At 43.7% G+C, this 13,170-nt stretch overlaps 1 protein-coding gene across 3 annotated transcripts in view; it reads left to right on the top strand.

Annotated features, from left to right (window-relative positions):
• Nucleotides 1–350: 350 nt before the first annotated feature.
• Nucleotides 351–13,170, top strand: part of erbin (erbb2 interacting protein) — a 45,009-nt gene continuing 32,189 nt past the window's right edge. For 2 of the 3 annotated variants that reach the window (XM_060050327.1, XM_060050325.1), the window contains exon 1: nt 351–1,013. The gene's annotated coding sequence lies outside the window, so the exon portion shown is untranslated. Of the gene's footprint in view, nt 1,014–6,180; nt 6,244–13,170 lie in introns of all 3 variants that reach the window. The other variant, XM_060050326.1, reaches the window with a different exon arrangement.

The raw sequence follows: 13,170 nt of genomic DNA, 5'->3' as shown, positions 1-13,170 counted from the left end.
GGACCAGGATGGCGGTGGCTTGTCCTCAAAATAGGAACATATCTGGGCCAAGAACTGCCGTCGCTAAGCTATTTTATAACGACATATACATGTGAGCTGCAGTGTCAGCATCTCTGTTAATAATTCTGAAATGTGGTTCTAAAATTAGATTATTTAATGGCTTCTCTCACTATTTATTTTTGCGAGCAATCTAATTTAATCTCAGTGCTGGCGTTATACTTATTCTATTATATTTATTGTAAAATTGTGAAGGGTCAAATGTTATTTCCCTAACCTTTGCATAGGTATATCTTCGTATATCCGATGGTGTTTGACTCTGTGACGGGGGGACATGGGGGGAGATGGGGGTGGGGGGCCACACAGTGAAACCCGTCATCACGCAAACACTCTCCGGCTTGTTGGAAAGGCGACTTCTGGTGGACGTTCGACACACACACTCACAGGTGCACCAAAGCCTCCGGTAAATCGGGCACTAACGCGTTGGTTTCTACTCTGGCGGACGCTGTTTTGGACCAGGGACGACCGGGAAAGCATGAGTGAGAGCACCAGGGTGCGGCAGCAGCGACCGAGGGGAGAGCGGCTCGCTTTGGCGGAGCTTCTGCGCATTTGCTCTTTTGTATTTCCTTGATGAGTGTTGTGGACATTTTGGATTCTCCCCTCCTCACTCTCGGCTTTTCACTGCACTGTTCTCCCAAATCAAATGCATCAATGCCGAATCTAATGGACCGGATCAGGTAACGATCATCGGTAATCGGGGTTAAACCAACCACTTTTCCCGTGTGGGAACCGAGCGGAACCGTAAACAACTTCTGGAGAGCCACGGTGGCTCGGTGCAGAAGGCTCCTAGCAGGCTAGCTCCCAGGAGCTCTCTCTCCAGCTTGGACCACAGCAAGTCTACCACCGTTCTCAAGACCGAACCACCCAGGAAAAACGAAAGGCGAATGTCCACCGATCGTGAGCCATCTGGAGTATAATCCCCTGGTCCGGGTCCGGACAGCATCAGCGGTGTTTGGGTAAGTCTCTTCGGGGCTGGCGTCTCTCTGGTCCTGGGGGCCTCACGCCGCCTGCAGCGGCTGGCTGGCGTCGAGGTTATGAGTCATAATAATGATGTTAATCATATAAGAGGATCCCCGCATTAAGACGGTGTCGTTGTGTCTCCATGTGGAGTCTGGTGTCCTTTAAGCAGTCCAACTTCATGATGTAATCCGCGATTCTTTCGTTTTTCACCTTTTTCTTCGCGTTTTTTTCGGGGGGTTTGTCGTCAGTCAGGGGGCATGGATTGTTTTTTTTTATAGCCCTTTTCAAAATGTAGATATTTCATTTCGGGGGGGATTTGGACTGTCAGCTGTGCAATGTGCACGGTGAGCTTTGTCTTGGATCTCTCATCGTCCTTACAAGGGGTTTAAAGTGTTTCTGTGATCACAAGTCTTGCTCAGCAGCTGCAGTGAGACGGTGAGGTTGCATCCATTGTTGGGGCATCACCTTCAGCGCATCGGTACGGTAGGGGTAACAAAGCCTGCTGTTGGATATATATACTACTTGTAGAGATATAGTGGATTATTGTGGAAATGTAGTCTTAGTTGTAGTCCCTAACGTCCTGAGGTTTTACTGGGACGGACGGTATCCGTGCAGCGGAATCGATGCTGCCTTCCCCAGGTCCATTGAGCACAACATGGTTCACATGTGTGGATACAGAGGAGGAAATGGGTTTATAAGTAGCTGAGGTTATGTAGACTCACTTTTATTTTATCGAATTGGGACTATATTGGCCTTAAGAGCTGTGTCAGTTGGACACGTTTTTATTCACTTATGAGGTAGGCCTATATCTATTTGGCCTACACATTGCAGTGGTGAAATCCAAGTAGACTAGACACAATTCAAACATGTGTGGTATATGCTACATATGCCTTTCTGAGCATGAATGAAGATTGTGAAACGAAGTCTTAACTCATTATTACAAACAGGCTATCTAAACGTTTAAAAATGTGAAAGCCTTTCCTCAAGCCAGGCATAAGACTTTCTTTCCCAAGGTTATCCTTAAACCCAACAATGTGTCATCCTGGAGTTATAGGGTGCCTGTATTCACCTGCTATGTGGGTCTGATTAAAAATCTTATAATATATATAGGTCGTAGATGAGAAAAAACATAATTAGAATTCTTTTTTTAAACAAAAACTAAAATAACATGCAGATCGTTTCTGTCTATAATTACTTGTCCTTGGTTATGGCCCAAGGGGGTTTATATGTACTTCCTAACTAATGAGTAAAGTATAAGACCGGTTTTGAATGACCCATACCTGCTCAAAGATTCAGATATTTTGGGTGCAGAATATCAACTAAGCCACTTGTTTTCATCTAGGCCTATGGCAAACATGCCCCAGATCAGTTTGATCACACTAATTCACCGGTTGGTTAAATGATAACGTAAGGCCTGTCCTCTGAGCTAATGGAAGCCAGTATGTTGACTTGGTTTGGGGAAATTACTCACACCTGGTTTGGATATCGGTCTGAAATCTTTTCATATGCAGAATAGTATAACATATCCTCCTCTGTGCATCACAGTATTCTGTTGTGCAGAACAACATGACTTGGTTATGATTTTAATTGGTATCTGCGTTCTTTATTGGTTGAAGATCTCTGATACAACACTTCTGTAAGGTTTCCTGGTGGCTGTCAAATGTTTTGGTAGCCCTATTTATAATTAGCATCTTAGGGCTAGAAGGAGAAGGATATCAAGATGCATTGTTTTGCTGGTCCATTGCCAAACAAAAGTGAAACCAAAAACTTGTACTAGATTTCTGTGTCAATAACAACTCTATTAACAGTTCTATTTACTTTGTTAAACTAAGCATAACATGTACTATTATTATATATTAATTTATGTATGAAGATGCAAAATCTGTATTCTTGGATTCAGTATTCTGCCTGAATGGACCCTGTCCACGTGCAGCAGGATTCCCCATGTCACGTTACTTAAGTGTATTTTAAACATAACAACTCTGCATCTATTTGCTACTGTAAACTGTTTATTCCAAGTAATTGTGGTTCTGTACCAGAAACTGTCAGACCAAGACTCGCAAGGCAATGAGAAGGATGAGCGTTTAACTTAGCTTAAATTGCCACCAAGTCTATGAGTGTGGTATTGGTCATCTCCCCATACTAACTACGAACTAGTGATTAACATTAAGCATCGGGCTACAAAGATTGAACTTGGTGTTGCTGACCCAACCCAAATTACCCTCCAATGCCGAACCCCTTCCATCAGGCGTGTGTGTACGTGTTGGCCCAGTGTGTTCATTTAAAGCCCATAACCTCAGTCCTTCCCTGTTGAGTTGCGGCGATCTGTAATTCCATCCTCGTGACCTCGTCAGTGACTCCGCTGTCATTCCGTAGGAGCCGTTTACTCATCTCTTCTAGTCCAGGAGATGCTCTTTCCACCACTACACTCGGAAAGTTTATTTGGGTTCACGCGGCTAGTGTGGTTGGCTGGAAGCTAATGTGACTGATGTTACATTCTCCCTGTTACTCTAATGAGCTTAACCTTTTAACCTGATACACTCTGCATACGGGCTGGTGTTCCCTCTTCCCACATAGGCACGGCATCCATCCTCCCCTACTTCAGGGTCGACCCCAAGAAGAGACTTATTGGGAGGCCGGCACCGATAAGTCTCGTGGAGGGCTGCCCTTATAATGTCAAAAGAGACGATGAGTTTTCACAATAGCCGTTGTAACATTTTGATGCTCTTTGCGCCAGGATTATGGAGCGTCATGCCATTCACGGACGAAAGGAAATTCGTAGGCATGTGACGGGAATAGTCAATGTGCTGACAGAAATGTCAATCCATTTAATTGAGTTATGTTGGTCTGGTGTGAATTACATTTAAATGCTCGAACAACTGGCATTTGACTGGCCGGGGGAGTCAATGCTTGCTTGTATAGATTGTCCATTTGACAACGTTTAATAAATGCACATGTTGTTTGATTTGGTCAATACATTATTTAGTGTTTATATTTTGTAAACATTATGCATTCAAATACATCAGTTGCAGGGTCAAAATGTTTAACCGTTTTCATAATTTTGGTGAAAGATAATGTGTTTATGTCAGTGGTGGGGACACTTAAAGTTTATTTCCTTGCTGTTATACAAATATATCCTACTTTTGTGTTCACACTGATGCCAGTTGGGTTGTGGACGGTTGAAGTCTGAAGTGTAAAGAAGCAGTGAGTGAAGTGTCAGACAGAATACTACAGGGCATCCTGTTCCATCAATTGAAATGTACATCAGTGTATTCTGCTGCTTAAACTAATGCTTTCCCTGCCTCCGTGACCCACTTACAACATCTGTCTCTTTCGCACATTCACACTTTGTCTGTCAACAGAAACACTCCGTCAAATCCTCACTTTAATTTAGTACGTTGAACAACAAACCTCTGAAGACATTGCAGCCTACACTTGATGTAACTAAGCTCTTCATGTATGTCTCTGTAGATGGGGAGTATAATCCTTTTAATGGTTCAGTTTTGGATGCCAATTCAATTTAGACTAGTTCTTATCTCTGACCACAGGAAATTGGCTTACTAGAGAACAGATTTGAAGATGATGTAACCTAGTTAGCATTATGATGAGTAAAAAACGTCCTGTTTATTGAATCAGAGTAGGTTGGGAGGATGAATCATAACAGCTTAGACTCTTGGTTTGGTAGTCTGGCTAATATTAGACATTAATCGTATTGAAACAAATAACTATCATCTGTTGGTTGGTTTATACATTGTTTTCGTATGCATGGTTCTTTCCCTTCGAGATTAATTTTCAGCAGTGCTATAGATCGTTGCTAATCCTTACTAGATGAGCCTTTTATTTGTCATGGTTTTACTTTGATGCCTTAAAATTGGCTTCGGTTTTTGGCCTGGTTGTGAATTAGATGGCATTTGTCCTAATTCTCCAATCAACAATGAAAAATGCTGTGCGAAGGGCAATGTAATCTTATTTGCTAGCTTGTAGCGTTGCACTCTTGAAACCACCCAAACACGTCATTCTTATAGGGGACAGTTCCATCATGAGCTCATCCACTATATCTGACGATTGGTTGGGATTCACATTTCCAGTCATGTTAAATTTGAGGTCCCCATAACAAAAGTGCGAGCTTGCTATGGGATAAACATTCCGACGCATATGAAGTCAATGTGATATCAATCTTATTATGGAACCAGTTTTTCTTACATGGCTACAGATCCTTTTCGGTTCAGTCAATACCAGTCAATGCAAATAAGCACTGTGTCACAATACAACACCGTAGTTAATCGAGTTTAGTTTATCCACACATGCCAATGTCGATGTGCTCAGGTCTATATAATACAACCAAAAACAGACATTTGCTGCGAAATACCTCATTTTGCCTCACACGTGCACACAAATACATTCTAACTTACCTAACAGATAGCGAGAGGAAGTCAACACCCCTGTTGCATATATTGTACCTTCCTGTCACTTAAAGGAATAATACAGCCTAATGAACTTTGACATTGTTTTAAAACATTGTAGTGGTTCTCTTTCCGTTTCCAGAACAGTTTTCTGTTGACGCTACTGCGTAACGTCACTTTAAACATGAGGTTTGGGGACATGTTTATAACGGGAGGTAAAAAATGACAGCTAAGTGACTTTACTGTCAACAAGTTAGTGAAAACCTTCAAACTAACTTTGAGCAGTCTCTATGTACATTTTTTTTCAGATAGGTATTAAGGACAAGACGGTTATGTACGGTTGTGCCTTTTTGATTAGGGTTAGGATGTGGGTAGAAATGCCAGCACGCAAGTCTGATAACTTGCCTTGTCTTTTCCGGCACCAGTGCCTCTGACGACAACAAACCTATTTTTCCAATACTGCTCAAAAGTGGAAGCCTTTTGATTTTAAAGGCAGCGTTACATCTGGCGACTATGATGGATTTAATTTAGTCGGTCTGTATTTAAACTCTATTTCTGCGGAACTCTATTTTTGTGAACTTGAATTCGCTTTCCAACTCGTGACACTTTGACATGGGAGGAAGTAGAGCAGAACGGAGTCTCTTATCACCCTGAGAGGCCATTGAAACTGGAGCCCAGGTGTTTAATCCGACCAAATGAGCTGGTTGAGAACCACTGTTATTTTGCTGCCATTACAATTCTTTCTCGTCTTTTTTTGTAGATTACCACACTTGTCTCGCCTGCCATACTTTGGGACCAAGGGGCTTAAATCATAAATGACACGGTATGTGAAGTATTACATAAAACTATGCTCCTCGTTCATTTCAGTGACTAACACAAATGGGCGCCTGTCAGATTTCTCTCATACTTTGATAAATCAATTTTTTTAATTGTAGCAACTCAAAGTCCAAGGTGGTCATACTGTGATCTATCAAGTGGCAACGGGATGCTGATGAGTGGTTATGTGTGCAGAATGATCTGGTTGGGTGGGTGTTGTAGCGTGTGCGCCTGGCCTCCAGGTAAACGGGGTGTGACGCTCCTGTTGTTTCTTGTCAGCAAGACGACTGTTTTGAAATTAATCCTTTTTAATGCCACAACAGAAAAATAATTTTGCCATCAACAAGACTGTTATGGATTGATCATTTTTGAATGCCTTATAGGGGCCTTTTTTTTATTATTATTATTATTTTTAAACCCCTAGATTGTGAGCTTAACTATTTAACAACTCACGGATATGGTATAGCGGAAGGTAAGGGGGTACTGTTTATGAGATTGATGAGAAATGTAATGTTTTACGTTTTTTTTCAAAATGATTAAAAGAGGGATCATTCATGCAGACAGACAGAGACAGACATTACATTGGCAAGAGGCCTAGCGCCTACCTGCTCATTAATGACATGCAACTAAATAAAAGACCAGGAAGTGGCTTTGACTATAGGCATCCGATTAGTTTGACTATACGACCTCTCTCCTATCTGACAACCACAGGTAGACATGAGTCTCAAGCAACCTCCACTATGGAGATGTGTTTCTGTTTGTCTTTACGTTTGAACATTGTTTGCCATCATTGCTTTCCCACCAGAAGTTCTTTTTTAACGTGGCAGGACTACTGGAGCCGGGATTACTCAAACGCCGAATGTCCCTACACCATTTCGTTGTTGACAAGGATAGAAAAACACTAGCCCATTATAGAGATTTCCTTCTCTTCATAACCGAGTGTTTGCCAAGGAAACCTTTGTTGAACCTTGGCGAAACCTTACCTGCTCAGGTGGTTGCTGTGGTGATTCCACGTGGGTTCTTTCAGTATGGCCCGGGTACAAGGCCCAGTGTTCAAGTCTTTTGTCACGTCTGCTCTGCATTGGAAATGTGTATTCGTTTACCTGCTTTAAAGTTATAATATGTGACAACAACAGTCTTTGTTTATAGTTGGTTGAATTAACCTTTTAGAAGCATGCCATGTTGCAGTGTTATTTGCTTCATCATTTGATACATTTGGGAGCAATTTTTTAAATGGCTGATTTGGGAGAATATACGACGCTATTCAGTGCTTCTGAACTGGTGGGTCAGGGCATACGCCAAACGCGTCTTTAGGAGGAAGACCATGACTTTGCTAACTTTCTTTGCTATAGTTTCAATGTCTGTTCATGTTTCAATGGCCGACAGTTTAGTTGAATTCAATTCGTTGCAGCTTTTCGTTGGCTGCATGTTTTTAACAGTACGTGAAGGCATTGTAGACTACTGCACAAATGGTAAATACTTTGGATGTTTTTGGCTCCTGACTCAATGACTAATATGCGTGGCCTGAAGCCAGTCCGTTGGAGAGCCACTGACGTTATGTAGTGCACATTTTTGGACCCGTGTTTCAAAGGAAAACGCTGAACTGGCCAAGCAAGCAATGAAGGACAATCAGACACGCGTGTTGTTTATCAGAAACACTAAACAGTGGCTCTAAAGATGTCATTAAGCTCTGCCACCGTCGTCTCCGTGGAGCAGCGGGCCTTTCCCTGAGTCCTCCCAGATGACCTGCCACATTGTTCCCGCTCCACACATCTTCCTGGAATGGCCGCCTTCGGAAAGGTCCCCTCTGGTAACCGATTAACCAGACTTACCCTCACCCCCCCCCCCCCCCCCCCCTCCCACAGAGAGCACTGGGAGTCGTCTGGGTCGTTTGAAACTTTTCTTTCAATGAGGAAGCTGCCTCTGCACCCTTTGTGAGCGCAGTTCCTTGCTCAGTAAATGGTTGCCTCCAGATTTCGAAAGGTACAAAAAGAAGTAGCACGCCCCCGGCTCTCCCTTAGCAGGCCAGAGACGCTCTCGTTCTGCATGGTATGCGCATGGATTTTATTCCATCCATGCGCTTTTTTTTTTCAGCTGATGCAGTCAAATGGAAGTCTCACCCTGGGGTTTTTCCTCTACTTAAACCGTAGTTTATTCCCCCCAAACGTCCGGATTTAAAATTGTGTCCAACCGTGTCTCTCTCCACATAGATCGTCCATCAGTATTTACTTTTGTATTCTTTAGCTCTGCAGATGGAATACGTATACTTATGCAGACAGGGTTGTTTAAGAGAGCGTATACCTCTGTACCCTATTGGCCCCTCACAATGGATATCGGTTGCGTTTAGTTGCTGGCTGCTCTAGAGGGGTGTGAGCTGTGAAGAGGGGGACATTCACACCACTCTCATGCTAAGGACTGCAATGAGCACTCAGCCTAGTTGAGCCGGGAGTCATGTGACTCGGTGACTGCAATGAACTTGGAGTTCCCTGCAGTGAACTCCAAGGTTCACTGCAGTGAAGCCGATTCTGAAGACGCGGTGAGGTCTCAGCACATACCAGAGCCTTGTACTTTTTATTGCTTTTTTCCCGCTGCTTAGGGCACACAAAGCTGGACAATGGTAGTGGTTGCATTTAAAATTAATCTGCGCTCACTGCCATGCATAGAAACAACAAACCCCCTCCCTAAGAAAAGTGAAAAGCCCTTTGTCAGCAATGCCTTAATCCATCATTGAACTCATGTTGTCTGGCGGCAACATTTGGTGTCAGGGTTAAACACTTGAATCATTTTGTCCTATGCGGCTTTGGTTAAACATGGCATTAGTGGATTGTTACTCTGTAGACAAGACGGTCAGCAGTGATACAAGGGTCCAGCGGACTCGATACTGATACTCTGACCCGGGTTACTGTGTAACCGACCCCGGACACTGAGATCGGGCCTTGTCGTGTGTCTCCGCTTCGCTCTTTTTTCATTGTGCCCTGAGTCCCAATAATTACACTGGACTGAATTTCACCATTTGCAGATCCTGAGTGCCGGTTCTGGTGTTTTGTTCGGATGTTGCTGTGGAAGAAGCTTCTTATATTCAGATTACTCTGTTTTAAGAAGAGTGTTTTTATATTGGACTAAAAACTAAGTCAAAACCAGTCGAGGACCAAGACACTTTTACAACTCAAGTATTATTAGACTTGAACACAACCGTCCATATTTGGCATTGTGGTTTATTGGGACTTAATATTGTGTCCCTGCCTGTTTTACAGGCCATCCTTTCCCCTTTCCTCTCTCTGCCGTGCGTTGGAGTATCTGTGATGCTAAACAGACAGCCCTCCTGGTCTGGCCAGGCTCAGTGAGTTTGATAGAGGATGGCTTACTCTGGTGAGCTCCTGTAATGCTAGCACTCACCAGCCTGCTGTGGACGTCCCCTGGGCCTCACACAGGGGACGTCTAGGCCTATAGTCTAGGTAAAAACAATGAACTGAAACCCTGATACGGCCTACAACCTGTACGCAGCCCACATCCATACCTACACCTCAACTGGAAATCAACTTTTTGTGAAACTGTGGACGGTTGAGGGGATTTGAGATCGGTCTGTATTGATGCACATGCGTTTGCACTACTGCATTGGCTTGCGTTTCCCATTCTGAGCTCTGCCTAGGACGGCCATCTGCTTTTGCTTAGGCAAACGTCGTCTTGTCCGACATTGGACTGGAACACGCATCGAATCACCGAAGGGGAGCTAGGTCAGGCTCTGCTCCTCAAGAGGAAGAGCAGAAGAGAATATGACGGCTCCGTGGTAGACTGTAGGTACGTTTTTGTTTTGGCTTCCTCCCTCGGAGAGATGTGGTTCTGAAACAAGAAGCCGATGACATTTGTTGATGGTAGTGGTGGCGGTCGTCATGATGAAACAGCGACATGTTGCCCAGACAACAAGACGCTGTACACGTTTGTTGATAAACAGACTTTTACTGACGGTACAATCACAGAGAGTAAGACAGCCTTATAGTTATATCAGAGAGAGAGACCGCCTTAAAGTAAGGTCAGAGAGATTGGCTTATATTAATATCAGAGAGAGTAAGACCGCCTTATAGTAAGATCAGAGAGACCGACTTATAGTAATATCAGAGCAAGAGACCGCCTAACAGTAAGGTCAGAGAGACCGGCTTATATTAATATCAGAGAGAGTAAGACCGCCTTATAGTAAGATCAGAGAGACTGACTTATAGTAATATCAGAGGGAGTAAGACTGCCTTATAGTAAGTTCAGAGAGACAGCCTTAGAATAAGAAAAGAGTGAGAGAGAGACCGTCTTACAGTAAGATCAGAGGGAGTGAGACCCCTTAGTTTACCAGTGCATTCAGCAATGCTGGTTTGATCTGGGCTGTTGAATTTCATCTCATATTCCAACCACTCTTGAACTGAAATGCTTCTTTTCTTCACATTTGGTTTTCATACGTTAATTATTATGACAGTGATGATGGTCATCTTGAATTGCAAACCGGTCCATGTTTATTGTGGATTGTAGAAATGGTATAGAGACAATTGCATGTTTGCATAAGATTAATTCCAGGCATACCGGGAACAGGAAGTCCATTCAGCACTGGCGCTTCATTTGAATCAACCCGTCCCCATCGTGTCACGATGTGAAGAATAGGGCTCATTATGGCGCATCAGGACGGTGATGAGTTCCGCCGCAACATCATGTCACAAGTCAATGAGTCTGTTGTTCTGTTAAACAAATGTACTGCTCTGACAGTCTGCTATAAACGTATTGTGTGTCTCCTATTCAAATTATTGACTCTCAATATGACACACTGAACATCCTGGCATGCAGTGGTCTTTTGTTTGCGTGCTGCGTTCGTTCCTTTTTATGAAGGTTAATAAGTGTCCCTTATCAGCCACGTAACACTCCCAGGGGATTCCTGACTCCTCTGCAACCTCAAGCTGCATTCCTATTATTCCTTTTCCTGAGCGCTGTGTGTGAAAATAGTTTGGGAATTATTCATCAGGGTAATTATGGTACGCCCGTCTCCGGGGAGACGCAGCTGAAGCCACGCTGGGTTTAGTATGCGTCGTCAGGACTTGGGAGGAAATGCTAATAATTGCCTCCACAATGGATTGTCTTCTTTCAGGAACAGGGTGTGCTGTATCTCTGTTATTGATACTGGGAGTGTATCCGATCTGATGTGACTCTCTGATGTGACTCTCTATAAGTCGGTGCCGCAGGTTTTTATGTCCGGCACGTTCTTCGTGCCCGCCCAGTGAGGAACTGGGAAGAGCAGCGTTGAACAAAAAAGAAAAACGGAGGGCGAGAGAGAATGCCTGCTTGTCCCGGGGATCAGATTACCAGCCCTCATTTCAGGATTGGCCCTAAGAAAACAATCACGGTTTTGTTTCCCCCTGTCACGTAAGACCATTCAGGCAGAGGAACGCTGCTGGGAACCGAACACGCAAGAGGGAACTGGAACAGCAGGTTCCACTTTTTCCTCCCCGTCACCGCTCCGACCGCCGCCGCCCTCCCGGGTCTAAGGGTCATCTTTCTACGCCTCGACGCGGTCCCCCCCCCCCTCGCCTTATTCACTCCCAGCTTTTTAATCGGAGGTTGAAGGGTGGACATGTGTGGTCATGTGTAACCACACCGGTGGTCACAGACCAGTACTTGGCGTCCAGTTCTCACAGTTCCTAGAAAGTGTTCTGGTTCTGTTTGTTATGGAGGAGTCGTTGTCTCCCCCCCCCGGTCACCTGTGTTGTATGGAGCTTAGTCGTGCTAGCCCACAGCGCTTCGGAAGCAGCAGGGCTCCTGCAGCGCCAGCCGCCGTTGGAATGTGAGCCTGGCAATTAGCTCATAGCTCATCACTGAGACACGTTGGCCTTTAACAGTTCCTCCACAGCAGATAGCGCAGCTTCTTTGACCGTATAGCATGTAAGTTGGCCATACATACTTGTGTTTTACGTTTCTCTTTTTGAAATGATAATTTTACGGATCATTTCGTTCTTATAGGTTGTCGGATTAATTGTGTTTTGAAACTGTGATTCCTGGCTATGCAATATCATAAATTTAAACGGTGATGTCGGTTGTTTAACAGTTGGTATTTCAACCATCCAATTCGTACCCCTTGCTATTCATTTCATTTTAAATTACAAGCTGTACTAGAAGGGTTTTATTTCCATTGACAGACTTATTGCAAGCAATATTACGCTGGCAGCTAGACACCGTTGAGAAACATGTGACGATGACACACATCAGGTTAGTCTACTGTAAGAATGAGACCGCACATTGTGTTGTCATTGTCACCAGGAAGGGCCTGATGTAGCTCTATTGTAGGCTGAACAAGTGCTTTGTGTCCTGGTATAGGCCAGTCCTATAGATCCTGTTCTTGCTTAATCCCCAATTAAAACAATTATATTGTGATGCCTCTGTTAGGCTATCTGCATTCGCTTATGTAGGCTATCTGCATTCATGAGCAAATATTTGAAGCATGATGTGCAACAGTGTCCATGGAATCAGGTTTAACAACATAATGAAAGAGGATTTCTTAATACACACCCGTAGCATGAGCACTGCATGTGTATTTCGAGTGATGTGATAAAAAATCCTTATGCGATACTAAATCCTATTACTTTTGCAGCTACAACTTCATGCATGTTCATGTTTTGCAGTGCACAAGTCGTTAACTAGTCTAGTTTTAAAAAAGTCTGTTTTCTCTTAAATTCTGGCACTTATCTTTACTTTTGTTTTCCCTATTTGAAAGATGCCTCCTCAACTAAGATTAATGACTCTCTAATCTCTTAATCTCATTCGAAGGTGTGATTTTAGTTTTTTAGTTTTGCCGCTTTTCCACTGCATGGTACCAGCTCGACACGACTCGACACGACTCGACTCAGCTCGCATTTTTTGCGTTTCCACCGCGGTACCATGGTATCTGGTACCTGAAGTGGCTGCT

The sequence above is a fragment of the Gadus macrocephalus genome, chromosome 4 (genome assembly GCF_031168955.1).
Source record: "Gadus macrocephalus chromosome 4, ASM3116895v1".
Classification (NCBI taxonomy): Eukaryota; Metazoa; Chordata; class Actinopteri; order Gadiformes; family Gadidae; genus Gadus; species Gadus macrocephalus.
Note: the sequence above shows the minus strand (reverse complement) of the source record. Positions and strands in the feature narration are given on the sequence as shown.